This window comes from Phyllobates terribilis, unplaced genomic scaffold (assembly GCF_046119375.1).
Source record: "Phyllobates terribilis strain yellow unplaced genomic scaffold, ASM4611937v1 Scaffold_4__5_contigs__length_816908805, whole genome shotgun sequence".
Lineage (NCBI taxonomy): Eukaryota > Metazoa > Chordata > Amphibia > Anura > Dendrobatidae > Phyllobates > Phyllobates terribilis.
This window is the reverse complement of record NW_027362764.1, coordinates 680,405,680-680,433,457: the sequence shown is the minus strand read 5'-3', so window position 1 is coordinate 680,433,457 and position 27,778 is coordinate 680,405,680. Positions and strand designations below refer to the sequence as shown.

General features: G+C 48.3%; 13 pseudogenes; all 13 read right to left on the bottom strand.

Annotated features, from left to right (window-relative positions):
• Positions 1-479: 479 nt before the first annotated feature.
• Positions 480-598, bottom strand: LOC141267433 (5S ribosomal RNA; annotated as a pseudogene).
• Positions 599-1,537: 939 nt separating this feature from the next.
• Positions 1,538-1,657, bottom strand: LOC141269983 (5S ribosomal RNA; annotated as a pseudogene).
• Positions 1,658-8,958: 7,301 nt separating this feature from the next.
• On the bottom strand, positions 8,959-9,077 carry LOC141267925 (5S ribosomal RNA; annotated as a pseudogene).
• A 943-nt stretch (positions 9,078-10,020) lies between these two features.
• On the bottom strand, positions 10,021-10,140 carry LOC141269743 (5S ribosomal RNA; annotated as a pseudogene).
• Positions 10,141-10,760: 620 nt separating this feature from the next.
• On the bottom strand, positions 10,761-10,879 carry LOC141269673 (5S ribosomal RNA; annotated as a pseudogene).
• A 944-nt stretch (positions 10,880-11,823) lies between these two features.
• LOC141269288 (5S ribosomal RNA) lies at positions 11,824-11,943 on the bottom strand (annotated as a pseudogene).
• A 620-nt stretch (positions 11,944-12,563) lies between these two features.
• Positions 12,564-12,682, bottom strand: LOC141269250 (5S ribosomal RNA; annotated as a pseudogene).
• Positions 12,683-13,625: 943 nt separating this feature from the next.
• On the bottom strand, positions 13,626-13,745 carry LOC141267585 (5S ribosomal RNA; annotated as a pseudogene).
• Positions 13,746-19,344: 5,599 nt separating this feature from the next.
• Positions 19,345-19,453, bottom strand: LOC141268969 (5S ribosomal RNA; annotated as a pseudogene).
• A 959-nt stretch (positions 19,454-20,412) lies between these two features.
• LOC141269596 (5S ribosomal RNA) lies at positions 20,413-20,527 on the bottom strand (annotated as a pseudogene).
• Positions 20,528-21,148: 621 nt separating this feature from the next.
• On the bottom strand, positions 21,149-21,267 carry LOC141269433 (5S ribosomal RNA; annotated as a pseudogene).
• Positions 21,268-22,291: 1,024 nt separating this feature from the next.
• On the bottom strand, positions 22,292-22,411 carry LOC141267475 (5S ribosomal RNA; annotated as a pseudogene).
• A 621-nt stretch (positions 22,412-23,032) lies between these two features.
• Positions 23,033-23,151, bottom strand: LOC141267825 (5S ribosomal RNA; annotated as a pseudogene).
• Positions 23,152-27,778: the final 4,627 nt, after the last annotated feature.

Here is a 27,778-nt window from a genome sequence, read left to right as displayed (position 1 = left end):
CGCCGCATCAGGTGTCTTCAAAAATTTCTCGGCGCAGGGTCTCCTGCAGGCTAAACCCTTCATCGCGGTAATGTGACAGAAAGAGCAAGCTGGACCCGTAACTTGGGGGCGGAGCGAGACGTCCAGGGGTGAATGAAGGAAGAGGGTGAGATGGTTGCAGTGACATTGAGCTGCTCTTCAGGGTTGAGGGTCGTGTTGCCTGCAAAGGTCTTCTGCTTGGGGTTACCTGTGGTTGCCTCCAGCCACACGGGAGAAGCTGGTCCTGGTGAAAAGGCGCCTAGTATTAAACGTAAAGAAGCAACAATGCTGGAGGCCCACGGTGATCAGAAGGATGCTGGTATTTTGCAGAGATGAAATAGCGCAAGAGAGAAAGCAAATGAAAAAAAGAAAAGAGAATGAATGTGTGCACTTGTGAAAGGGAATGGAAAAAAGGCATAGAAGATAGTGCCCCCTGCTGGTGGAAGGAAGGAAAAAGCAAAAGCCTACAGCAACTGGTATTCCCAGGCGGTCTCCCATCCAAATACTAACCAGGCCCAACCCTGCTTAGCTTCCAAGATCAGACAAGATCGGGCGTGTCCAGGGTGGAGTGGCCGTAGGCGTAGACAAGCCTCTCACTTGCTGCTTTTCTACTTTGACATCTGGCTGCCGGCTGCCCTTTCCAGTGCTCAGCAAGACCAGGTACTTTTGTTCTTTCCCTTCTCTTCAAATTTTGCTGGCTTCCTTAAAAGGTCTTGTAGACACAACGCCCCACTTAGAGCCGCTGAGCTCACTGATCGGCTGCAGCGCTGTCGACAGAACGTCAGCTTCACGGCCAATGCCACAGGCCGGGAGCAGAGGCGAGACTCATCGGTAGACCCGGGTAGGGTGAGTAGAGCGCGGTAAGTTTCTTTCTAATAGCCTGCAGCCGGGGATTAACTTTTAATGAAAGGGAACAATCCCTTTGACTGTCTGCAGCACGCCACACCTAGGAAGCGCACTCTCACACACAAGCCAGCATGCACACGTGCTCGCACGTGACAACACCCCCTATCTGCCCCTACAACCTCTCCGTCACCATGCGTCAGACTCTCCTGCCTGTTTTATGATTTCAGGGCCCTAGCAGGAATCACCCCCCCCTCCCCAATTCCTTCCGCACCTTCCTTGCCTTCCTTGCACTGAGGTTAGCTCTTTGTCAGCCGTCTGGCTTGGTTACACAAGCTTCTTTGCAGAGAAACATGTTACTTCTGCTGGCCCTCGCTAGTCGGCCGGCATCCAAAACCTTCCCTGGGCACCTACTGAAAGCTTGGCCCCTTCACGGCCCCGGGTGCTTTTAACGCCATCATTTCCACACGGCGAGCTGCGGAGTCAATAAGCACTCCTAGCCATGGCAAGGAGCTCGGTGTCAGGCCTGCGTGAAGACGGCGGGGTAGCGTACTTAGCTGCCAACTGGCTCAGAGGCCTTGGGGCTTCCATCATCTAAGTTACTTAAGGTCGGTGTCCGGCAAGGCGCCGTTCCATGCTAGCCGAGCTGGGCAGTAGGGCAAAACGTCATCAAAATAGTCTACAGCACCTTGTGTTCAAAGGAGGTCTCCCATCAAAGTACTGTCCGAGCCCAACCGTGCTTTGCTTCCAAGATCAGACAAGATCGGGGGTATCCAAGGTGGTATGGCCAGTAGACGCTGCTTGATCCATCGCCCGGCCAGCCTTTCTCAGGATCGCTTGGTGGCGAGCAATCTGGCCGTGACGGGGCGGGCTCCGAAGGGTCCATGCAAAGGCTGTGCCGTCCCTACAGGTGTGGTTTGTTTAGCAGTGATTCACCCGCCGCATCAGGTGTCTTCAAAAATGTCTCGGCGCAGGGTTTCTTGCAGGCTAAATCCTTCATCGCGGTAATGTGACAGAAAGAGCAAGCTGGACCCGTAACGTGGGGGCGGAGCGAGACGTCTCCGGGGTGAATGAAGGAAGAGGGTGAGATGGTTGCCAGTGACTTTGAGCTGCTCTTCAGGGGGGAGGGTCGTGTTGCCTGCAAAGGTCTTCTGCTTGGGGTTACCGTTGGTTGCCTCCAGCCACGCGGGAGACGCTGGTCCTGGTGAAAAGGAGCCTAGTATTAAAAGTAAAGAAGCAACAATGCTGGAGGCCCACGGTGATCAGAAGGATGCTGGTATTTTGCAGAGATGAAATAGCGCAAGAGAGAAAGCAAATGAAAAAAAGAAAAGAGAATGAATGTGTGCACTTGTGAAAGGGAATGGAAAAAAGGCATAGAAGAGAGTGCCCTCTGCTGGTGGAAGGAAGGAAAAAGCAAAAGCCTTCAGCACCTGGCATTCCCAGGCGGTCTCTGTTAAATGGTTAGTTATGGAAATTCATTTGGAATGTTAATCGATAATCATTTTTCTGAGTTCTATGCCTCAGCCATCGTGTCTAGTTGACATGCGCTATTTGTGTGTGTATTTTTGGTTCACTACCATATGTAGAACAGGTGTCCATACGACTGGCTATAAAAGCCCATGGTACAGAAAGGGGGGGCTCTCTTGATCTGCCCACCCCACAAGACACAGAATCTTCATGCTGAGAAGCAGATGACATGTAGGCCTGGACACATGCTGGACAAAGACATGATTTACCAGCCAGGATCCAAGGTAAGATGGGTGAATCTCAACAATTAAGGTAATTATGGACAATTGGACAATTACTTTATAACTAATTATTGTATGACCTGCTGCAATCTGATTCTTTTTAATGGACAATCCAAGAATAAATAGATACATTTTTTTATAAGAATATCGTGATATTGATACTTTGAGAAGTCCTCAGTAGAAAAAAATAATACAGGAAGAGTATTATTTTACAATGGTGAGCCAGCCAGTCCTGTTTTTTTGTTTTTTAAATTAAGTAAGTGAATTTCTTCCGTGAACAAGGGGGAGTCCTGACGAGCTGAACAGCTGTTGTTCACGTGTCAGTAAATTCACTAGTTTGTCACGAGAAGCAGAAAGGACCTACAGACTGAGGAAAGACAGGAAGCAGAGGTACTAACAAGGAACAGAATCACACAGAAAAGAATCAGACTAACTGAAGACAGGACGTGCTGATAAAGAGAAGCCAAGGAATCTTAAGGTAAGCAAAATATGGATATAATTTCTTCTTTTGCTAAACAAAGTAATATTAATTTCAAAGTTAATGTACGAGATGACATAGAAGTTTTGTGGCTCAGTTTATACAAAGAATGTGAACTGCAGAATTTACAGTTAACTTCTAAATTGTTAAATAGAGACAAACAGAAATTGAGAAATATTCTACATTTGGTAGATTTTTTTCATAGTCTTGTGTTAGAGATTTCTAAGCAGGAAAATAGTGTAGAAGTGTCAGACGGTGATACTGATTCTGACTGTAATGTGGAAAATGAACAAGAAGTAAGACACGTGTCTGTAACTGAAGGTGACCTTGGGTCTGACCAAGAGACGGACATACAGAAACCTGACATGGGAGGAGACATGACTGACATACGAGAAACCGACATACTAGGTGATGTGGGAGGAGACGTGAGTGACGTAGGAGGAACGGACGTACAAGAGCCACTAAAAATATCAGAGAATTCTGGAATTACCCAGGCTCAACTCCAAATTAAAATGAGGAAAAATTTGCTGAAATTATACAAAATCATGCCAAAATATGATGTCAAAATCCATGCCTGTAGAAATTCAGAGATATTTGATGAATTCTCTGATAAGTTTGATTTATCCAATGAGGAGAGGAATCAATTATTTAAAATATGGATTCCTGTGACATTGTCCAGACGTTTACATTTAATGCCCTGTGAAAATGACTCTCCTAATGGATGGGAAAATGATTCGGACAGATTAAGATATTTGATTTATTGTGTCACAAAGGATTTTCCCAACATAGAAGATCTGCAGAAACTAAGGATTGGTAGGAAGGAATGTACATATACATTCATGTCCATATTTGAACGGTTGTACAAAGCTCTCATCAAAATGGAAAAGTACAACATATGATAACAACTTTTGTACAAAAATTCAAATTCCTAAATTCAGTTTCCCAAGTTATGGCATCACAAAAAAATTCATTATTTGAATGTGCGCAGATGCTGGATTGTGTAAGAAAACATGAGAATCATGAAAAGAAAATAAATCAAGCTAAATTTATAAAACCAGGAAAGGTAAAATCTTACCAAAAGCCAATATCAAACTCTCCTAGACTGAGTCATCCCCATAGTGAACTCTATCAAATACGCAGAAGATTTCATATATGTTATAATCCATATCAGCCAGTGCAAAGATCCATCTCTCCACAGAATGAGTTAATTCTCAGTCAGAACTTTGATTGTCTAAAAAGGAAAATGGCTGAAACTGATGGACAGAGACAGGTGAGACGACCAACTCACAGTGACGTCATGGAATGTGGACAGAAGAACAGGCAGTTCTCTGAGGTTTTGAAGGATAGAAAAATGTCTTTCCTAAATAGGGCGTTCCTGGAGATATTTGAGAGAGACAGAAGATTTGGTTTAGGGAGTGGCTAAGGAAAAACTGTAATTATAATGTTGTATCAAAATGTAATACAATGTCTCAATATTTATTTATAATCTTATACAGTAAATTGTAGTTACATAGTTTCTAATAGTTCATATATATATATATATATATATATATATATACACTTGTCTAAGTAGAGATTGCGCATAATTGTATTTATATATACATTTATAAAATATATATATATATATTAATTAATAAATTAGAACTTCATATATATAAATTTAAGTAGCAATATTTTGAATTACATTAGAACCAACCAATATATGTATAAGATATTTAAATAATTCTGTTTCTGTATGAATTTGATATTTAATTTTATTTTCTTATATTTCCTTAGAGTTTTCATTCCAAAGCAGGATTTGATCAAAGAACTCTAAAATGGATTTATTTCTTTATTCACACAGGAAGTGAAAAAATTGCATGATTTTATGTGTATAACATTTTAAAATAATAACAATATATCTAGTTGAACTATAATATATATGTAATACTTATTAATTCTTTTGTGTTGCTAATATTTTCTGTGCATGAAGTGTTCGTGCAAATTAAAGTAGCTTTACAGCATGACGTGTGACAGCTGCGGCCTTTGAACTTTGAGCTAATAGTATAGGATCCCATTCATTATATTTTCAACTGATGTAACTTAAGACCGGACAGCCAGTGAAAAAAGAATCTAAGACAAGAGTTTTTTCAAGTGTCTGAAATTCCAGTGACTTACTCTCATATTATATAATATGTACTTGGGGAATATTCAAAGAAATATAAAGATATTCAATTGATATGGCAATGCGCATTAATAAATTGGGATACAACAATTTTGGGTTAAATATATATATATCTAAAACTTCATATGTGGAATGTTTGAGTTGAACAGATCTGTGAATGTCAGAGTGAAGGTGACAGATGAGTAAATCAGCAGCTGCTAAGTGTGATTGATGTGACAAAGGCCTCGTATGTTTGTATGTTTGAAAAAAAAAATGTTTCTTTATGTGAAGGTACAAAAATATATTTAATTCTGAGGAAATTATAATACATAATTAGGTATTACAGTGCCTACAAGTAGTATTCAACCCCCTGCAGATTTAGGTGGTTGACACATGCGGAATTAACTTGGCATTGTGACATTTGTACTGTAGATCAGCCTGGAAGTGGGAAATGCACTGCAGCAACTTTTTTTTCGTTTTTTTAAAACGTTAAAAGTTAATTCAGAGTGTCATTTATTATTCAACCCCTCAAACCACAAGAATTCTGTTTGGTCCCCCTAAAGTATTAAGAAGTAGTTCAGGCACCAAGAATAATGAGCTTCACATGTGTGGATTAAAGATCTCTTTTGCCAGCCTTTTCTGACTATTTAAGACCCTCCCCAAACTTGTGAACAGCCCTCAGACATGGTCAACATGGGAAAGACAAAAGAGCATTCCAAGGCCATCAGAGACAAGATCGTGGAGGGTCACAAGGCTGGCAAGGGGTACAAAACCCTTTCCAAGGAGTTGGGCCTACCTGTCTCCACTGTTGGGAGCATCATCCGTAAGTGGAAGGCTTATGGAACTACTGTTAGCCTTCCACGGCCTGGACAGCCTTTGAAAGTGTCCTCCCGTGCCGAGGCCAGGCTTGTCCGAAGAGTCAAGGCTAACCCAAGGACAACAAGGAAGGAGCTCCGGGAAGATCTCATGGCAGTGGGGACATTGGTTTCAGTCAATACCATAAGTAACGTACTCCACCGCAATGGTCTCCGTTCCAGACGAGCCCGTAAGGTACCTTTACTTTCAAAGCGTCATGTCAAGTCTCGTCTACAGTTTGCTCATGATCACTTGGAGGACTCTGAGACAGACTGGTTCAAGGTTCTATGTTCTGATGAGATCAAGATCGAGATCTTTGGTGCCAACCACACACGTGACGTTTGGAGACTGGATGGCACTGCATACGACCCCAAGAATACCATCCCTACAGTCAAGCATGGTGGTGGCAGCATCATGCTGTGGGGCTGTTTCTCTGCCAAGGGGCCTGGCCATCTGGTCCGCATCCATGGGAAGATGGATAGCACGGCCTACCTGGAGATTTTGGCCAAGAACCTCCGCTCCTCCATCAAGGATCTTAAGATGGGTCGTAATTTCATCTTCCAACAAGACAACGACCCAAAGCACACAGCCAAGAAAACCAAGGCCTGGTTCAAGAGGGAAAAAGTCAAGGTGTTGGAGTGGCCTAGTCAGTCTCCTGACCTTAACCCAATTGAAAACTTGTGGAAGGAGCTCAAGAATAAAGTCCACATGAGACACCCAAAGAACCTAGATAACTTGGAGAAGATCTGCATGGAGGAGTGGGCCAAGATAACTCCACAGACCTGTGCCGGCCTGATCAGGTCTTATAAAAGACGATTATTAGCTGTAATTGCAAACAAGGGTTATTCCACAAAAAATTAAACATAGGGGTTGAATAATAATTGACCCACACTTTTATGTTTAAAATTTAATAAAATTCAACTGAGCAACATAACTTTTTGGTTTGTAAGATTTATGCTTCTTTTCATAAAACCTACTCTCGTTTGCAGTTTGAAGGCTCTAACTTATTTGCATCTTATCAAACCAGCTAAATCTGCAGTGGGTTGAATACTACTTGTAGGCACTGTATCTACATATATATATTTATATATTTCTTTAATAATTATTATTTCTTGATTTAACTAATAGTGGATAAGGGCAACCACACATCAAAATGGTTTACAAAGCAAATTTATATTTAGAATAATTTTCCACATGATAATATTCTTGAATAACTATAATATTATTTTTAATGGTTACCTAAATAGGTACACACCTCTCTTTAGTCAAATCTATGCTACTCATCGATATGAAATTTATGCACAATATTTCTAGAAGAATAATTATTTTTAATTTGGTTCTGATATATACATGAATTTTATAAAATAATATTTTTGGTATTAAGGGGGAAAATGTGTTTTTGATCCTGATTACATAATCACTTTTGATCAATACTTATTTTCCACACATTTTAATAAAGAAGAAATAATAATAAGGTACTATGGTATAATTAAGAAGGGTATTACATGCAAAGTTGCATAATTTAATATTTTTTGGTGGTACAAGGTTATGACAAATATGAAATCATCCAGATAATGGAGATATAAGGGTATTTTTTATGGAGAATATAATTACTCTGCATTTGTCATTAAAATTTAAAGGCCTTATTTTTATTTTTATTCTTATTTTTACTCTTAATTTTATTTTTCATTTTTAAAATTTTATTCTTACTTTATACTTCTTATTTTTCTATTTTTTCATTTTTTAATTCTCATGTGATTTTATTTCAGTTCAATATCTCAATTGAGAAAACACATTAATATTTAATAAAGTAATGTCTAATACAAGAGTATTGCTTCATTAAATATATATTGCTAAGGAAAAAAATGTTTACATTTTCTGAGTAAACACAACAATTCATTCATTCATTTATTCATTCATTCATTCATTCATACATTCATATATTTATTCATTTTGGATCAGGAGTATACATTCTTTGATATTACTGGTTTAATAAAGATATAAAAACTTGTTTTTTCAAAATACACTGACACCTATGGGTTGGAAAAGGTAATTACACCTATGACATAAAAATGTTCTATCATATGGAGAACTTGATTGATAATGAATTATTATCTATTATTGTTTATTATTCCAAACATAATTTATTTTAATATTTTGATAATAATTAGATGGATATTACTGATTGCTATGGTACGCTGTGATATTATCAGATGAGATGGGGCATATCCAAGGTGGTATGGCCAGTAGAAGCTGCTCGATCCATCGCCCGGCCAGCCTTTCTCAGGATCACTTGGTGGCGAGCAATCTGGCCGTGACGGGGCGGGCTCCGAAGAGTCCATGCAAAGGCTGTGCCATCCCTACATGTGTGGTTTGTTTAGCAGTGATTCACCCGCCGCATCAGGTGTCTTCAAAAATGGCTCGGCGCAGGGTCTCCTGCAGGCTAAACCCTTCATTGCGGTAATGTGACAGAAAGAGCAAGCTGGACCTGTAACTTGGGGGCGGAGCGAAACGTCCAGGGGTGAATGAAGGAAGAGGGTGAAATGGTTGCCAGTGACTTTGAGCTGCTCTTCAGGGGGGAGGGTCATGTTGCCTGCAAAGGTCTTCTGCTTGGGGTTACCGATGGTTGCCTCCAGCCACCCGGGAGACGCTGGTCCTGCTGAAAAGGAGCCTAGTATTAAAAGTAAATAAGCAACAATGCTGGAGGCCCACGGTGATCAGAAGGATGCTGGTATTTTGCAGAGATGAAATAGCGCAAGAGAGAAAGCAAATGAAAAAAAGAAAAGAGAATGAATGTGTGCACTTGTGAAAGGGAATGGAAAAAAGGCATAGAAGAGAGTGTCCCCTGCTGGTGGAAGGAAGGAAAAAGCAAAAGCCTACAACACCTGGTATTTCCAGGCAGTCTCCCATCCAAGTACTAGCCAGGCCCAACCCTGCTTATCTTCCAAGATCAGACAAGATCGGGCGTGTTTAGGGTGGTGTGGCCGTAGGCAGAGACAAGCCTATCACTTGCTGCTTTTCTACTTTGAAGTCTGGTTGCCGGATGCCCTTTCCAGTGTTCAGCAAGACCAGGTCCTTTTGTGCTTTCCCTTCTCTTCAATTTTTTTGCTGGCTTCCTTAAAAGGTCTTGTAGACAGAACGCCCCACTCAGAGCCGCTGAGCTCACTGATCGGCTGCAGCGCTGTCGACGGAACGTCAGCTTCACGGCCAATGCCACAGGCCGGGAGCAGAGGCGAGACTCACCGGTAGACCCGGGTAGGGTGAGTAGAGCGCGGTTATTTGCTTTTTAATAGCCTGCAGCCGGGGATTAACTTTTAATGAAAGGGAACAATCCCTTTGACTGTCTGCAGCGCGCAACACCTAAGAAGCGCACTCTCACACACAAGCCAGCATGCACACGTGCTCGCACGTGACAACACCCCCTATCTGCCCCTACAACCTCTCCGTCACCATGCGTCAGACTCTCCTGCCTGTTTTATGATTTCAGGGCCCTAGCAGGAATCACCCCCCCCCTCCCCAATTCCTTCCGCACCTTCCTTGCCTTCCTTGCACTGAGGTTAGCTCTTTGTCAGCCGTCTGGCTTGGTTACACAAGCTTCTTTGCAGAGAAACATGTTACTTCTGCTGGCCCTCGCTAGGCGGCCGGCATCCAAAACCTTACCTGGGCACCTGCTGAAAGCCTGGCCCCTTCACGGCCCCGGGTGCTTTTAACGCCATCATTTCCACACGGCGAGCTGTGGAGTCAATAAGCACTCCTAGCCATGGCAAGGAGCTCGGTGTCAGGCCTGCGTGAAGGGCGGCGGGGTAGCGTACTTAGCTGCCAACTGGCTCAGAGGCCTTGGGGCTTCCATCATCTAAGTTACTTAAGGTCGGTGTCCGGCAAGGCGCCGTTCCATGCTAGCCGAGCTGGGCAGTAGGGCAAAACGTCATCAAAATGGTCTACAGAACCCGGTGTTCCCAGGAGGTATCACATCCAAGTACTGTCCGAGCCCAGCCCTGCTTTGCTTCCGAGATCAGACAAGATCAGGCGCATCCAAGGTGGTATGGCCAGTAGACGCTGCTCGATCCATCGCCCGGCCAGCCTTTCTCAGGATCGCTTGGTGGCGAGCAATCTGGCCGTGAAGGGGCGGGCTCCGAAGGGTCCATGCAAAGGCTGTGCCGTCCCTACAGGTGTGGTTTGTTTAGCAGTGATTCACCCGCCACATCAGGTGTCTTCAAAAATGGCTCGGCGCAGGGTCTCCTGCAGGCTAAACCCTTCATCGCGGTAATGTGACAGAAAGAGCAAGCTGGACCCGTAACTTGGGGGCGGAGCGAGACGTCCAGGGGTGAATGAAGGAAGAGGGTGAGATGGTTGCCAGTGACTTTGAGCTGCTCTTCAGGGGGGAGGGTCGTGTTGCCTGCAAAGGTCTGCTGCTTGGGGTTACTGGTTCTTGCCTCCAGCCACACGGGAGACGCTGGTCCTGGTGAAAAGGAGCCTAGATTAAAAGTTAAGAAGCAACAATGCTGGAGGCCCACGGTGATCAGAAGGATGCTGGTATTTTGCAGAGATGAAATAGCGCAAGAGAGAAAGCAAATGAAAAAAAGAAAAGAGAATGAATGTGTGCACTTGTGAAAGGGAATGGAAAAAAGGCATAGAAGTGAGTGCCCCCTTCTGGTGGAAGGAAGGAAAAAGCAAAAGCTTACAGCACCTGGCATTCTCAGGCGGTCTCCCATCCAAGTACTAACCAGGCCTGACTCTGCTTAGCTTCCAAGATCAGACAAGATTGTGCATGTTCAGGTTGGTGTGGCCGTAGGCGGAGACAAGCCTCTCTCTCTTGCTGCTTTTCTACTTTGAAGTCTGGATGCCGGCTGCCCTTTCCAGTGCTCAGCAAGACCAGGTCCTTTTGTGCTTTCCCTTCTCTTCAATATTTTTGCTGGCTTCCTTAAAAGGTCTTGAAGACAGAACGCCCCACTCAGAGCCGCTGAGCTCACTGATCGGCTGCAGCGCTGTCGACGGAACGTCAGCTTCACGGCCAATGCCACAGGCCGGGAGCAGGGGCGAGACTCACCGGTAGACCCGGGTAGGGTGAGTAGAGTGCGGTTAGTTGCTTTCTAATAGCCTGCAGCCGGGGATTAACTTTTAATGAAAGGGAACAATCCCTTTGACTGTCTGCAGCGCGCAACACCTAAGAAGCGCACTCTCACACACAAGCCAGCATGCACACGTGCTCGCACGTGACAACACCCCCTATCTGCCCCTACAACCTCTCCGTCATCATGCGTCAGACTCTCCTGCCTGTTTTATGATTTCAGGGCCCTAGCAGGAATCACCCCACCCTCCCCAATTCCTTCCGCACCTTCCTTGCCTTCCTTGCACTGAGGTTAGCTCTTTGTCAGCCGTCTGGCTTGGTTACATAAGCTTCTTTGCAGAGAAACATGTTATTTCTGCTGGCCCTCGCTAGGCGGCCGGCATCCAAAACCTTACCTGGGCACCTGTTGAAAGCCTGGCCCCTTCACTGCCCCGGGTGCTTTTAACGCCATCATTTCCACACGGCGAGCTGCGGAGTCAATAAGTACTCCTAGCCGTGGCAAGGAGCTCGGTGTCAGGCCTGCGTGAAGGGCGGCGGGGTAGCGTACTTAGCTGCCAACTGGCTCAGAGACCTTGGGGCTTCCATCATCTAAGTTACTTAAGGTCGGTGTCCGGCAAGGCGCCGTTCCATGCTAGCCGAGCTGGGCAGTAGGGCAAAACGTCATCAAAATGGTCTACAGCACCCAGTGTTCCCAGGAGGTCTCCCATCCAAGTTCTGTCTGAGCCCAGCCCTGCTTTGGTTCCGAGATCAGATGAGATCGGGCGTATCCAAGGTGGTATGGCAAGTAGACGCTGCTTGATCCATCGCCTGGCCAGCCTTTCTCAGGATCGCTTGGTGGCGAGCAATCTGGCCGTGACGGGGCGGGCTCCGAAGGGTCCATACAAAGGCTGTGCCATCCCTACAGTTGTGGTTTGTTTAGCAGTGATTCACCCGCCGCATCAGGTGTCTTCAAAAATGTCTCGGCCCAGGATCTCCTGCAGGCTAAACCCTTCATCGCGGTAAAGTGACAGAAAGAGCAAGCTGGACCCGTAACTTGGGGGCGGAGCGAGACGTCCAGGGGTGAATGAAGGAAGAGGGTGAGATGGTTGCCAGTGACTTTGAGCTGCTCTTCAGGGGGAGGGTCGTGTTGCCTGCAAAGGTCTTCTGCTTGGGGTTACCGGTGGTTGCCTCCAGCCACGCGGGAGACGCTGGTCCTGGTGAAAAGGAGCCTAGTATTAAAAGTAAAGAAGCAACAATGCTGGAGGTCCACGGTGATCAGAAGGATGCTGGTATTTTGCAGAGATGAAATAGCGCAAGAGAGAAAGCAAATGAAAAAAAGAAAAGAGAATGAATGTGTGCACTTGTGAAAGGGAATGGATAAAAGGCATAGAAGAGAGTGCCCCCTGCTGGTGGAAGGAAGGAAAAAGCAAAAGCCTACAGCACCTGGTATTCCCAGGCAGTCTCCCATCCAAGTACTAACCAGGCCCAACCCTGCATATCTTCCAAGATCAGACGACATTGGGCTTGTTCAGGGTGGTGTGGGCATAGGCAGAGACAAGCCTCTCAATTGCTGCTTTTCTACTTTAAAGTCTTGCTACCGGCTGCCCTTTCCAGTGCTCAGCAAGACCTGGTCCTTTTGTGCTTTCCCTTCTCTTCAATTTTTTTGCTGGCTTCCTTAAAAGGTCTTGTAGACAGAAGGCCCCACTCAGAGCCGCTGAGCTCACTGATTGGCTGCAGCGCTGTCGATGGAACGTCGGCTTCACGGCCAATGCCACAGGCCGGGAGCAGAGGCGAGACTCACCGGTAGACCCGGGTAGGGTGAGTGGAGCGCGGTTAGTTGCTTTCTAATAGTCTGCAGTCGGGGATTAACTTTTAATGAAAGGGAACAATCCCTTTGACTGTCTGCAGCGCGCCACACCTAGGAAGCGCACGCTCACACACAAGCCAGCATGCACACGTGCTCGCACGTGACAACACCCCCTATCTGCCCCTACAACCTCTCCGTCACCATGCGTCAGACTCTCCTGCCTGTTTTATGATTTCAGGGCCCTAGCAGGAATCACCACCCTCCCTCCCCAATTCCTTCCGCACCTTCCTTGCCTTCCTTGCACTGAGGTTAGCTCTTTGTCAGCCGTCTGGCTTGGTTACACAAGCTTCTTTGCAGAGAAACATGTTACTTCTGCTAGCCCTCGCTAGGCGGCCGGCATCCAAAACCTTCCCTGGGCACCTGCTGAAAGCATGGCCCCTTCACGGCCCCGGGTGCTTTTAACGCCATCATTTCCACACGGCGAGCTGCGGAGTCAATAAGCACTCCTAGCCGTGGCAAGGAGCTCGGTGTCAGGCCTGCGTGAAGGCGGCGGGGTAGCGTACTTAGCTGCCAACTGGCTCAGAGGCCTTGGGGCTTCCATCATCTAAGTTACTTAAGGTCGGTGTCCGGCAAGGAGCCGTTCCATGCTAGCTGAGCTGGGCAGTAGGGCAAAACGTCATCAAAATGGTCTACAGCACCCGGTGTTCCCAGGAGGTATCCCATCCAAGTACTTTTCGAGCCCAGCCCTGCTTTGCTTCCGAGATCAGACGAGATCAGGCGCATCCAAGGTGGTATGGCCAATAGACGCTGCTCGATCCATCGCCCGGCCAGCCTTTCTCAGGATCGCTTTGTTATGATCTGCTACAGAGACTAAGGAAAGAAAGGAGATCTATCCCTACAATAGAACTAAGCTAGATCCCTACGATGTAACGGGGAACCTGATCCTGCGATCAGACCCGCTAAAGTCCTCGGCTAGTCTGAACGCAGACCTATAGATGTGAGGGAGGGATCCCTACAAGATCTAGGGACTGGGAAAAGTTGGACACCTCCTAGCAGAAATAGTAGCAGTCAAAGACAAACACACAACAAAATGGCATAGGGGTCAGAAGACCTAGCAAAACTAACAGAGAACGGCAACAGAGCAACAAGCTAGCTCAACAGTAGTAAATACAAATGAAGTCCAGCAAAGCCAGGTGTGTGGAGCCGGATTAAATAGGCAAAATGGTCATGTGACCAGCAAACTAAAAAAAACCTAACAGGAGAGTTGTAACAGTACCCCCTCTTCTAAGACGATCCTCCGGATCCCCTAGGCCCAGGCTTACCAGGAAACCTCCGGTGAAACGCTCGGACAAGTCTGGGGGCAGAAACATAATCCGCTCTCACCCATGAGTTATCCTCAGGTCCGAAACCCTTCCAAGCGACGAGATACTGCAAACTCCCTCTATACCGTCTAGAATTTAGGATGCGGGAAATTTCATATTCCCCGTCCTCCACCACCGGAGGAACAGTGGCAGAGGCGTCACCATCCGACACATCAGCTTTTTTCAACAGAGAAACATGAAACACCGGATTAATCCTCCAGGACGTAGGAACCTCCAGCCTAACAGCAGATTGGTTAACTATCTGAAGTACCTTAAAGGGCCCTACGAACTTGGGACCCAATTTTTTAGAAGGAATCCTCAATCACAGATTCTTAGAGGACAACCAAACCATGTCACCAACCGCAAACAAAATCTCTTGCCATTTCCTATCAAAGTACCTCTTAGATTTTTTGTTACCCTCCTGAAGATTACCACGCACATCCGTCCAAACTCTCTCCAAATCACCGGAAAAACTCTCCTCCTCAGGCACAGCCGAAACCAATTTGGAAAATGACCCAAAAGACGGATGTCTCCCAGAACAACAAAAAAAAGGCGAACACCCAGCAGAAGAGGATGTATGGTTGTTAAGAGCAAATTCAGCAAGTGGCAGAAACTCAGACCACCCCTCTTGATTGTCTGCCCCAAAACAACGCAAGAACTGCTTAACATCCTGGTTCTTCCTTTCTGTCTGGCCATTAGACTCAGGATGATATCCGGATGAAAACGACAAATGAACTCCCAACCTGTCACAAAAGGCACGCCAAAAACGAGCCACGAACTGAGGTCCCCTATCAAAAATAATGTCAGTAGGAACACCATGTAGTCTGACAATCTCCTTGACAAAGGCCTTAGCGAGTGTCTTAGCGCAAGGCAGTTTGATGAAGGGAACCAAGTGACACATCTTGCTAAAACGGTCCACGACCACCCAGATGACCGTGAAACCTTCAGAGGGAGGAAGGTCAGTAATAAAGTCCATAGCCAGATGTGTCCAAGGTGCACTAGGAACCTCCAGAGGGCAAAGCAACCCCGCAGCAGGAGCATGCGAAGACTTGGATCTTGCACACACAGTACATTGGCGCACCCACTTAATGACTTCCTTCTGCCATCCAGGCCACCAAAAACTGCGACCCACAAGTTTCTTGGTCTCAGAAATTCCTGGATGACCTGCCAACCGAGACTCATGACACTCAACAAACAAATCTCTCCTAAAGGTCCTAGGCACAAACAACCTTCCATGGGGAGTGTTAGATGGGGCATTCTCCTGTGCTTTAAGAATCTCATCCTCCAAAACGGAGTCCAAAGCAGCAATCACAACACCTTCTTGTAAAATGGTCTCCTCTTCCTCCTCAACACCGACCATGGGAGAAAAGCTGCGAGACAAAGCATCCGCTTTAACATTCTTGGTACCCGGGATGTAAGTAACGGAAAAATTAAACCGCGAGAAAAAAAGTGCCCACCTAGCCTGACGGGCATTCAAGCGCTTGGCAGCATCAAGATAGATCAGATTTTTATGATCAGTGAAAACCTGAATGGGAAATTCAGCACCTTCCAAGAGATGACGCCAGTGTTCAAATGCGAGTTTAATCGCCAGCAATTCCCGATTATCAATATCGTAATTAAGTTCAGTCTCGGAAAATTTTTTTGAAAAAAAGGCACAGGGATGTACTCCATCCTTGTTTTCCTGAGACAACACCGCACCAACCCCCACCGAAGAAGCATCAACCTCAACCAAAAACGGCTTAGTCACATCAGGCTGCATAAGGATGGGAGCAGAGGTGAACCTCTCCTTTAGAAACACAAAAGCTTCAATAGCCTCAGAAGTCCACTGAACCACATTAGCACCTTTCCTGGTGAGATCGGTCAGCGGTTTGACAATAATAGAAAACTTTTTTATGAATTTTCTGTAATAATTGGCGAAACCCAAAAACCTCTGTATCGATTTCAAATCAATAGGCCTAGGCCATTCCTGCACAGCTTGAACTTTAACCGGGTCCATCTCAAAACCTTCACTGGAGATAATGTAGCCCAAAAAACTAATTCTCTGTAAAGCGAACTCACATTTCTCCAGCTTAGCAAAAAGCGAATTGTCCATTAATAACTGTAATACCTCACGTACGCTCCGCCAATGAGACTCCAGATCCGGCGAATAAATCAAAATGTCATCCAAATACACAACCACATTTTTGCCGATTAAAGGTCTAAGGATATCATTAATAAGATTCTGAAAAAATGCTGGAGCATTGGTGAGACCAAAAGGCATAACCAGATTCTCAAAATGACCCACAGGAGTGTTAAAAGCAGTCTTCCATTCATCACCCTCCTTCATGCGCAACAAATTGTATGCCCCCCGGAGATCAATTTTAGAGAACCACTTGGCCCCCACTAACTGGTTAAATAAATCAGGAATCAATGGCAGTAGGTAAGGATTGCGTACAGTAATTTTATTAATCTCACGAAAGTCCAGACAAGGACGAAAACCGCCATCTTTTTTTTTTACAAAAAAAAATCCAACAGCTACAGGAGACTTGGAAGGCCTAATGTGACCGGCGGCCAAGCTTGTCTGTATGTATTCTTCCAAAGCCTTTCTTTCAGGAATAGTAAGATTAAATAAACGACTCTTAGGAAGAGTCGCGCCAGGGACAAATTCAATGGTACAATCATAGTCTCTATGGGGAGGCAAAACCTGCGACTCCTCCTCAGAAAAAACTCTCCAAAAATCCTGAATAGGTACAGGCAATTCCCCTCTATCCACAGCAGCAATGCACCCGTTACAACACTTGTCATAACACTTAGGGCTCCAGGACTTAATTTCATTGGTAGACCAATCCAGTACAGGATTGTGCAATTTTAACCAGGGTAACCCCAATATTACTGGAGAAGGCAAATTATCCAATACCACCAAATCCAAATTCTCTTGATGAATACCATTAATAGTGAGGGGAAATTCACAGACCTTGTGAGTAACACTCTTCAAGGGAGAGCCATCGACAGAAACCACAGCAATAGGGGATGACAAAGTTTTAGGTTCTAATCTAAGTTTTTCCAAGAATCCCCCATCAATCACATTCAGAGTAGATCCACAATCCACAAATACCCGAAACTCAATTAATTCATCCTGAGCAGCAGTAGTGGCAGATAGGAATACTCCCTTAGAATTTAAACAGGCAATACGAGCATGACTGACCATTTTTTTTTCTTTCTTCTTACGAAGCACACAGCTCTTAATAAAATGACCCGAATTTCCGCAATAGAAACACAAGCCTTCAGAAAGTCGGCGGTCTTTTTCCTGAGAGCGGGGAGCCATCGGCTCTCCATTGTCAGCACAGAACCTCTCAGGACTCGAAGCTGACATAGCAGAGGATTTGCTCTCATTAACCCTTTCACGCAGTCTCCTGTCCACCCGTATAGCTAATTGCATTGCCTCCTGCAAGTTTCCAGGTGTGGGATAAGCAATCAGTAAATCCTTTAACCTTTCACATAGCCCTGCAAGAAACAAGCTTTTCAGAGCAGAATCGTTCCACCCCACCTGGGCAGACCACCGACGGAAGTGAGAACAATATTTTTCCACATTACCTGATCCCTGCCTCAAACGTCTTAATTCAGACTCAGCAGATGAGACACGATCAGGATCATCGTACAACAAACCCAAAGCAGAAAAAAAACTATCCACTGATCTAAAGCACGGATCACTAGGTTGGAGAGAGAAGGCCCATCCCTGAAGATCTATGCGCAAAAGTGACATTATGATCCCTATGCGCTGTGATTCATCACCAGAGGATCCGGGTCTCAAACGAAAATATAATAGACAAGCATATTTAAAAGAAAAAAAATCTTGTTGTTTGCCAAAAAATAGATCAGGCAGACGTACCTTAGGCTCCACAAAATGCGCTCCAGAACAGCTACTCACGTGTTGTTGGAGCTTGGTCACCTCCAGAGAGAGTCCCTGCAAGCGTTGAGCCAAATCTTGCACCGAGACCATGATGGAAAACTGGATGTCTTTTCTTAGAGAAATTTTTTTTTTTTTATGGCTGGAATTACTGTTATGATCTGCTACAGAGACTAAGGAAAGAAAGGAGATCTATCCCTACAATAGAACTAAACTAGATCCCTACGACGTAACGGGGAACCTGATCCTGCGATCAGACCCGCTAAAGTCCTCGGCTAGTCTGAACGCAGACCTATAGATGTGAGGGAGGGATCCCTACAAGATCTAGGGACTGGGAAAAGTTGGACACCTCCTAGCAGAAATAGTAGCAGTCAAAGACAAACACACAACAAAAAGGCATAGGGGTCAGAAGACCTAGCAAAACTAACAGAGAACGGCAACAGAGCAACAAGCTAGCTCAACAGTAGTAAATACAAATGAAGTCCAGCAAAGCCAGGAGGGCGGGGCCGGATAAAATAGGCAAAATGGTCATGTGACCAGCAAAATAAAAAAAACCTAACAGGAGAGTTGTAACACGCTTGGTGGCGAGCAATCTGGCTGTGACGGGGCGGGCTCCGAAGGGTCCATGCAAAGGCTGTGCCGTCCCTACAGGTGTGGTTTGTTTTGCAGTGATTCACCCGCCGCATCAGGTGTCTTCAAAAATGTCTCGGCGCAGGGTCTCCTGCAGGCTAAACCCTTCATCGCGGTAATGTGACAGAAAGAGCAAGCTGGACCCGTAACTTGGGGGCGGAGCGAGACGTCCAGGGGTGAATGAAGGAAGAGGGTGAGATGGTTGCCAGTGACTTTGAGCTGCTCTTCAGGGGGGAGGGTCGTGTTGCCTGCAAAGGTCTTCTGATTGGGGATACCGGTGGTTGCCTCCAGCCACGCGGGAGATGCTGGTCCTGGTGAAAAGCAGCCTAGTATTAAAAGTAAAGAAGCAACAATGCTGGAGGCCCACGGTGATCAGAAGGATGCTGGTATTTTGCAGAGATGAAATAGCGCAAGAGAGAAAGCAAATGAAAAAAAGAAAAGAGAATGAATGTGTGCACTTGTGAAAGGGAATAGAAAAAAGGCACAGAAGAGAGTGCGACCTGCTGGTGGAAGGAAAGAAAAAGCAAAAGCCTACAACACCTTGTATTCCCAGGTGGTCTCCCATCTAAGTACTAACCAGGCCCAACCCTGCTTAGCTTCTGAGATCGGGCGCATTCAGGGTGGTGTGGCCGTAGGCACAGACAAGCTTCTCACTTGCTGCTTTTCTACTTTGATGTCTGGCTGCCGGCTGCCGGCTGCCCTTTCCAGTGTTCAGCAAGACCAGGTCCTTTTGTGCTTTCCCCTCTCTTCAATTTTTTTGCTGGTTTCCTTAAAAGGTCTTGTAGACAGAACGCCCCACTGAGAGCCGCTGAGTTCACTGATCGGCTGCAGCGCTGTCGACGGAACGTCAGCTTCACGGCCAATGCCACAGGCCGGGAGCAGAGGCGAGACTCACCAGTAGACCCGGGTAGGTTGAGTAGAGCGTGGTTAGTTATTTTCTAATAGCCTGCAGCCGGGGATTAACTTTTAATGAAAGGGAACAATCCCTTTGACTGTCTGCAGCGCGCCACACCTAGGAAGCGCACTCTCACACACAAGCCAGCATGCACACGTGCTCGCACGTGACAACACCCCCTATCTGCCCCTACAACCTCTCCGTCACCATGCGTCAGACTCTCCTGCCTGTTTTATGATTTCAGGGCCCTAGCAGGAATCACAACCCCCCCTCCCCAATTCCTTCCTCACCTTCCTTGCCTTCCTTGCCTTCCTTGCACTGAGGTTAGCTCTTTGTCAGCCGTCTGGCTTGGTTACACAAGCTTCTTTGCAGAGAAACATGTTACTTCTGCTGGCCCTCGCTAGGCGGCCGGCATCCAAAACCTTCCCTGGGCACCTGCTGAAAGCCTGGCCCCTTCACAGCCCCGGGTGCTTTTAACGCCATCATTTCCACACGGCGAGCTGCGGAGTCAATAAGCACTCCTAGCCGTGGCAAGGAGCTCGGTGTCAGTCCTGCGTGAAGGCGGCGGGGTAGCGTACTTAGCTGCCAACTGGCTCAGAGGCCTTGGGGCTTCCATCATCTAAGTTACTTAAGGTCGGTGTCCGGCAAGGCGCCGTTCCATGCTAGCCGAGCTGGGCAGTAGGGCAAAACGTCATCAAAATAGTCTACAGCACCCGGTGTTCCCACGAGGTCTCCCATCCAAGTACTGTCCGAGCCCAGCCCTGCATCCGAGATCAGACGAGATCGGGTGTATCCAAGGTGGTATGGCCAGTAGACGCTGCTCGATCCATCGCCCGGCCAGCCTTTCTCAGGATCGCTTGTTGGCGAGCAATCTGGCCGTGACGGGGCAGGCTCCGAAGGGTCCATGCAAAGGCTGTGCCGTCCATACAGGTGTGGTTTGTTTAGCAGTGATTCACCCGCCGCATCAGGTGTCTTCAAAAATGTCTCGGCGCAGGGTCTCCTGCAGGCTAAACCCTTCATCGCGGTAATGTGACAGAAAGAGCAAGCTGGACCCGTAACTTGGGGGCTGAGAGAGACGTCCAGAGGTGAATGAAGGAAGAGGGTGAGATGGTTGCCAGAGACTTTGAGCTGCTCTTCAGGGGGGAGGGTCGTGTTGCCTGCAAAGGTCTTCTGCTTGGGGTTACCGGTGGTTGCCTCCAGCCATGCGGGAGACGCTGGTCCTGGTGAAAAGGAGCCTAGTATTAAAAGTAAATAAGCAACAATGCTGGAGGCCCACGGTGATCAGAAGGATGCTGGTATTTTGCAGAGATGAAATAGCGCAAGAGAGAAAGCAAATGAAAAAAAGAAAAGAGAATGAATGTGTGCACTTTTGAAACGGAATGGAAAAAAGGCATAGAAGAGAGTGCCCCCTGCTGGTGGAAGGAAAGAAAAAGCAAAAGCCTAGAGCACCTGGCATTCCCAGGCAGTCTCCCATCCAAGTACTAACCAGGCCCAACCCTGCTTAGCTTCCAAGATTAGACAAGGTCGGGCGTGTACAGAGTGGTTTGGCTGTAGGCACACACAAGCCTCTCACTTGCTGCTTTTCTACTTTGAAGGCGCAGACAAGCCTCTCACTTGCTGCTTTTCTACTTTGAAGGCACAGACAAGCCTCTCACTTGCTGCTTTTCTACTTTGAAGTCTGGCTGCCGGCTGCCCTTTCCAGGGCTCAGCAAGACCAGGTCTTTTTGTGCTTTCCCTTCTCTTCAATTTTTTTTGCTGGCTTCCTTAAAAGGTCTTGTAGACAGAAGGCCCCACTCAGAGCCGCTGAGCTCACTGATCGGCTGCAGCGCTGTCGACGGAACGTCAGCTTCACAGCCAATGCCACAGGCCGGGAGCAGAGGCGAGATTAACCGTTAGACCTGGGTAGGGTAAGTAGAGCGCGGTTAGTTGCTTTCTAATAGCCTGCAGCCGGGGATTAACTTTTAATGAAAGGGAACAATCCCTTTGACTGTCTGCAGCGCGCCACACCTAGGAAGCGCACTCTCACACACAAGCCAGCATGCACACGTGCTCGCACGTGACAAAACCCCCTATCTGCCCCTACAACCTCTACGTCACCATGCGTCAGACTCTCCTGCCTGTTTTATGATTTCAGGGCCCTAGCAGGAATCACCCCCCCCTCCCCAATTCCTTCCGCACCTTCCTTGCCTTCCTTGCACTGAGGTTAGCTCTTTGGCAGCCGTCTGGATTGGTTACACAAGCTTCTTTGCAGAGAAACATGTTACTTCTGCTGGCCCTCGTTAGGCGGCCGGCATCCAAAACCTTTCCTGGGCACCTGCTGAAAGCCTGGCCCCTTCACGGCCCCGGGTGCTTTTAACGCCATCATTTCCGCACGGCGAGCTGTGGAGTCAATAAGCACTCCTAGCCGTGGCAAGGAGCTCGGTGTCAGGCCTGCGTGAAGGCGGCGGGGTAGCGTACTTAGCTGCCAACTGGCTCAGAGGCCTTGGGGCTTCCATCATCTAAGTTACTTAAGGTCGGTGACCGGCAAGGCGCCGTTCCATGCTAGCCGAGCTGGGCAGTAGGGCAAAATGTCATCAAAATGGTCTACAGCACCCAGTGTTCCCAGGAGGTCTCCCATCCAAGTACTGTCCGAGCCCAGCCCTGCTTTGCTTCCGAGATCAGATGAGATCAGGTGTATCCAAGGTGGTATGGCCAGTAGAAGCTGCTCGATCCATCGCCCGGCCAGCCTTTCTCAGGATCGCTTGGTGGCGAGCAATCTGGCCGTGACGGGGCGGGCTCCGAAGGGTCCATGCAAAGTCTGTGCCGTCCCTACAGGTGTGATTTGTTTAGCAGTGATTCACCCACCGCATCAGGTGTCTTCAAAAATTTCTCGGCGCAGGGTCTCCTGCAGGCTAAACCCTTCATCGCGGTAATGTGACAGAAAGAGCAAGCTGGACCCGTAACTTGGGGGCGGAGCGAGACTTCCAGGGGTGAATGAAGGAAGAGGGTGAGATGGTTGCCAGTGACTTTGAGCTGCTCTTCAGGGGGGAGGGTCGTGTTGCCTGCAAAGGTCTTCTGCTTGGGGTTACCGGTGGTTGCCTCCAGCCACGGGGGAGACGCTGGTCCTGGTGAAAAGGAGCCTAGTATTAAAAGTAAAGAAGCAACAATGCTGGAGGCCCACGGTGATCAGAAGGATGCTGGTATTTTGCAGAGATGAAATAGCGCAAGAGAGAAAGCAAATGAAAAAACGAAAAGAGAATGAATGTGTGCACTTGTGAAAGGGAATGGAAAAAAGGCATAGAAGAGAGTGCCCCCTGCTGGTGGAAGGAAGGAAAAAGCAAAAGCTTACAGCACCTGGTATTCCCAGGTGGTCTCCCATCCAAGTACTAACCAGGCCCAACCCTGCTTAGCTTTTTAGATCAGACAAGATTGGGCGTGTTCAGGGTGGTGTGGCCGTAGGCAGAGACTAGCCTCTCACTTGCTGCTTTTCTACTTTGACGTCTGGCTGCCGGCTGCCCTTTCCAGTGCTCAGCAAGACCAGGTCCTTTTGTGCTTTCCCTTCTCTTCAATTTTTTTGCTGGCTTCCTTAAAAGGTCTTGTAGACACAACGCCCCACTCAGAGCCGCTGAGCTCACTGATCGGCTGCAGCGCTGTCGACGGAACGTCAGCTTCACGGCCAATGCCACTGGCCGGGAGCAGAGGCGAGACTCACCGGTAGACCCGGGTAGGGTGAGTAGAGCGCGGTTAGTTGCTTTCTATTAGGCTGCAGCCGGGGATTAACTTTTAATGAAAGGGAACAATCCCTTTGACTGTCTGCAGCGCGCCACACCTAGGAAGCGCACTCTCACACACAAGCCAGCATGCACACGCTGCCCCGACAACCTCTCTGTCACCATGTGTGTCACCCTGGCCTGGATGCCACAAAATGTATTAAAGCTGTGTCTGAGAGCAAGGGGGAGGTTCTCTGGTCAGGGGAACATTAGCATGCAATGCCTCCTGTCTCAGGCCAGTAGGGGGAGCAGGCTGCCCCTATAAAAGCTGGTGCTGGGGGCAGGGTTAGAGAGAACTGGATTGCCTGTCTCAGCTCTGAGACGTGTCCCAGAGTGGAGCAGGGACAGAAAGTTGATTGCACCTAAGAGGAAGTGTGGCAGGAGGAGAGCCACAAGCCAGAGACAAGAGGCAAAGAGAGTCTGTCTTGGCAGAGAAAAGACTTAATTTTACCAGACTTTGGTGTCTGAGGCTGGAAGGATTCCACATCCCCCAGCAGAGAACCAGTCCGCAAGGGACTGTACATTCCTTGGCCTAAGAAGCCTGGAGGCCCTGCCACAACCGAAGGGACCAGTAAAGCCGTACAAGGCTGGGAGCAGAAAGGAATCCACGTCGCAGGCCATACAGGCGAGAATACACGGAAAGCTCGGAAACGTGGGCTGTTACCCTATCAGGAGGAGATAGCCAGAAGGAGCGCAGAAAGCACAGTAGGCCTACACCCTCACCCTGACCAGGGCCAATTTCCCCGTTGCTCTCAGACGTCCAGGTCCCCTCCTAGCCTGGACTATTTATGGGTCAGTTTACCTGTTGTAGTAAAGACCCTGGACTGCAACTTGTTGTCTGTGTGCTCCTTGCTCCTCCCGCACTATCAGCACTGGGATTCTCACTACCATCACTCCCACCATCCATTATACTGCGCTGGGGCCGCACTCTTCCCGTGGGGAGTCACACTACCCTAGCTGCACACCTCATCAGCCCCAGCGGTCTGCATGCAGCGGCGGTTCCTAATAACCGCAATCCACGGGTGGCGTAGTCGGACATTATCAGCAGAACGTAGCAGACTACCATTGGCCTGACCACCCTGAGCCACGGAACCGGGTCGCCACTACTACCCCCATCGTCTCCCTATTGCCCGGATCCGAGTGCCCCACGGCCCAGGGGGCGAGTCAGCTTTGGCGTAGTCGGCAGGATTTCGTGCCCGCAACCACCGGGTACTGCGTGCCTGAAAAAGACTTTTGTAAACTTACCTGTGGCGAAGTTTCCCGCCATCCGGAGCCGATTCCCGCCATCGGACGCCATCTTGGACCGTTTCCCACCGTCTTCTGCCTTCTTCCCGCCATCCGCAGCTGCTTCCCTCCATCGGACGCCATCTTCAGGACGCCGCGCGGGAAGAAGAGGGGCGTGGACGTCAAAACCGCGCGAGATCCGAAGCTCCGCCCCACGCTCCGACGCTGCGCAAGGTCCTGGAAGGGAGAGAGAGCGACGCTGACGTCATCAGGACGCGACGCCAGGTCCTCGTCCATAGCAGCAGCAGCGGAGCCGCGGCCTACAGAAGAGGATCGCTGGAAGGTAGGCCACGCTTAACTAGGTGGGAGGAAGATGTCAGACACAGAGGCGCCCACTACCACCAACGCAGCTGCAGCAGCAGTGATGCCCTTTTCCCTGCCCTACATCCCTGGAGCGGCCTGGCTGCCCAAATACTCAGGGGAGCCCCATGCCCTAACTGACTTTAATGAAAGACTATACAGTTTGTTCCAGGTTTACCCCCTGACAGAGGAGCAGAAGGTCAGCATATTGACAGGGCAGTTAACTGGCGCAGCCCAAAGGGAGGTAAAATCATGGCCCACTGAGGAGAAAAGGACTGTGAAGGGTATCCTGGCCCGGCTGCGGGGTACCTTTGATACACGTACCTCCGCTGAGATTAAAATGAGGTTCTATGGATGTAGGCAGCGGGCACAGGACAGCATTAGAGACTATGCCCTAAATCTGCAGGAAGCCTTGAGGGCTATTCAACAAACTGACCCTGGCAGTGTGCAGGAAACCGATAAGCTGCTAACAGAACAATTCATAGAAGGTCTGCTGTCTAGCGCCCACAGGGCCCAACTGCGCCTCATGTTCTTTCAGAACCCCGACCTGACCTTTGCCCAATTTAAGGACAGGGCCATAAGGGTGCTCCGTGAATCTGCAACCAGTGGCGCTATAAACCCCCGCGCCCTGCTATCACCTACCACCAGGAGGCGGCGCCCTCCTCTATGGACTCCGTGGAGGCTGATGCACAGGCCCTGAACCAAGCCCCGTCGAAAGGCCTGTACCACCAAGTCCAGGAGTTAACCAGGAGCGTCGTGGCGTTGACCAGAACCGTCCAGGCGTTGCAAGTGGATCCGTCAAGACCCATCGAGCTGGCTTCAAGTCCGGAGGATGTCCCGTGGCGTCGACAGAGGAGGATCCCGTCATTCCGAGGGAGGCCCACAGACCGCTACGCAGAGGATGGACAGCCCATTTGCCGTCGATGCAACCAGCCCGGACACATTTCCAGGTACTGTAATTTAAACGGGTCCAACCTGGGGCAGAGGGCCGACCCCCAGGCATAAGATCACCAGGCCCTTATAATTGGCGTGATAAGTACGTTGGGGGGCACCCGGTTTTACCCGTGGTGCTGGACGGTATCCCCATGAGCGCCTTGCTGGATACTGGGTCGCAAGTAACCACAATCCCTTATGTACTTTTTAAGCAGTATTGGACTGATGCTGATATCACACGGTATCCAGACAGTAACTTGAGCATCATCGCCAGTAATGGCTTACCCGTGCCGCAGATGGGGTTCAAGGAGATGACCATTAAAATTGGTAAAGTTGAACTGCCGGCACAGGGAGTGATTATTGTGGACATTGACGGTCATGAAAGTCACCCTAAAATAACTGTGGGTACTAACATAATTGAAAATTGTCTTTCAGAGGTAATTGTAATTCTACAACAGGTGGCGGTGAATGCTAGTTCCTGCCAACAGAGGGTCCTCAACAAGGAGATAAAAGCCCTGATGAGACGGCAGCAGGTAGAACTGTCTGGTGGTGAGATCGGTAGCGTAAGACTGAGTGACCCATTCCCCATTTCCATGCCTCCCAAAAGTGAAATGATGATCTGGTGTCGGACTGCAATCGGGTTGAGAGGTAGAGACTACCAAGCCATGGTAGAACCCGTGTACTCAGACAGCAGGCCCACCATTTTGACAGCCCGGGGGGTGGTTGATGTCCATCATGGGAGGGTGGCCGTCCGCATCCTCAACATTGGGGAGAGGGAAGTACACTTACCCAGGTACGCTACACTCGCCAAACTGTTTGTTGTCGAACACCAAGCTATCAGGGCCGTGGAACCCTTGCCTCCATCTCCTCAGGCGGAGGGTAATGGCTCCCAGAAACAAAAGGAGGACTGGTGCCAGAAACTCCATGTGGGTGCTGACTCCACTCCCCTGCACCAAAAACAAGGAGTCTACCGGGTGGTACAGGAGTACGAGAGAGTCTTTAGTAAGCACCCGCTGGACTTCGGCAGAGTAAAGGGGATAGAACACCACATCCCCACAGGGAGCCACCCACCAATAAAAGAGAGACACAGGCCTGTACCCCCTGCACATTATCAGAACGCCAAGGGCATGCTAAGAGAGATGAAGGAAGCTGGGGTCATTAGAGATAGCTGTAGCCCCTGGGCAGCCCCCTTGGTTCTGGTGAAAAAGAAAGACGGCACCATGAGAATGTGCGTGGACTATAGACAAATCAACCGTATCACCCACAAAGACACATACCCGCTGCCTAGAATAGAGGAGTCTTTAGCCGCACTAAAATCTGCTAACTTCTTTTCTACTTTGGACCTTACTAGCGGGTACTGGCAGGTTCTTGTGGCAGAGGCTGACAAGGAGAAGACCGCCTTCACCACCCCGATGGGACTGAGCGAGTTCAACTGTATGCCTTTCGGGCTCTGCAACGCACCAGGGACCTTCCAGCGGCTGATGGAATGCTGTCTAGGGCACCGAAACTTCAATACGGTCCTCCTTTACCTGGACGACGTGATCGTCTATTCGAAGACCTACGAGGACCATCTAAAGCACCTGGCCGAGGTGTTCGAAGCCCTGGCAGGCTATGGCCTGAAGGTGAAACCATGGAAGTGTCACCTGCTGAAACCAAAGGTCCAGTACCTAGGGCACGTGGTAAGCGCGGAAGGAGTGGCCCCCAACCCTGACAAAGTCACGGCAATCAAGAGCTGGCCAAGCCCCTCGAACATCAAAGAGGTGAGACAGTTTCTCGGGTTGGTAGGCTACTACCGAAGGTT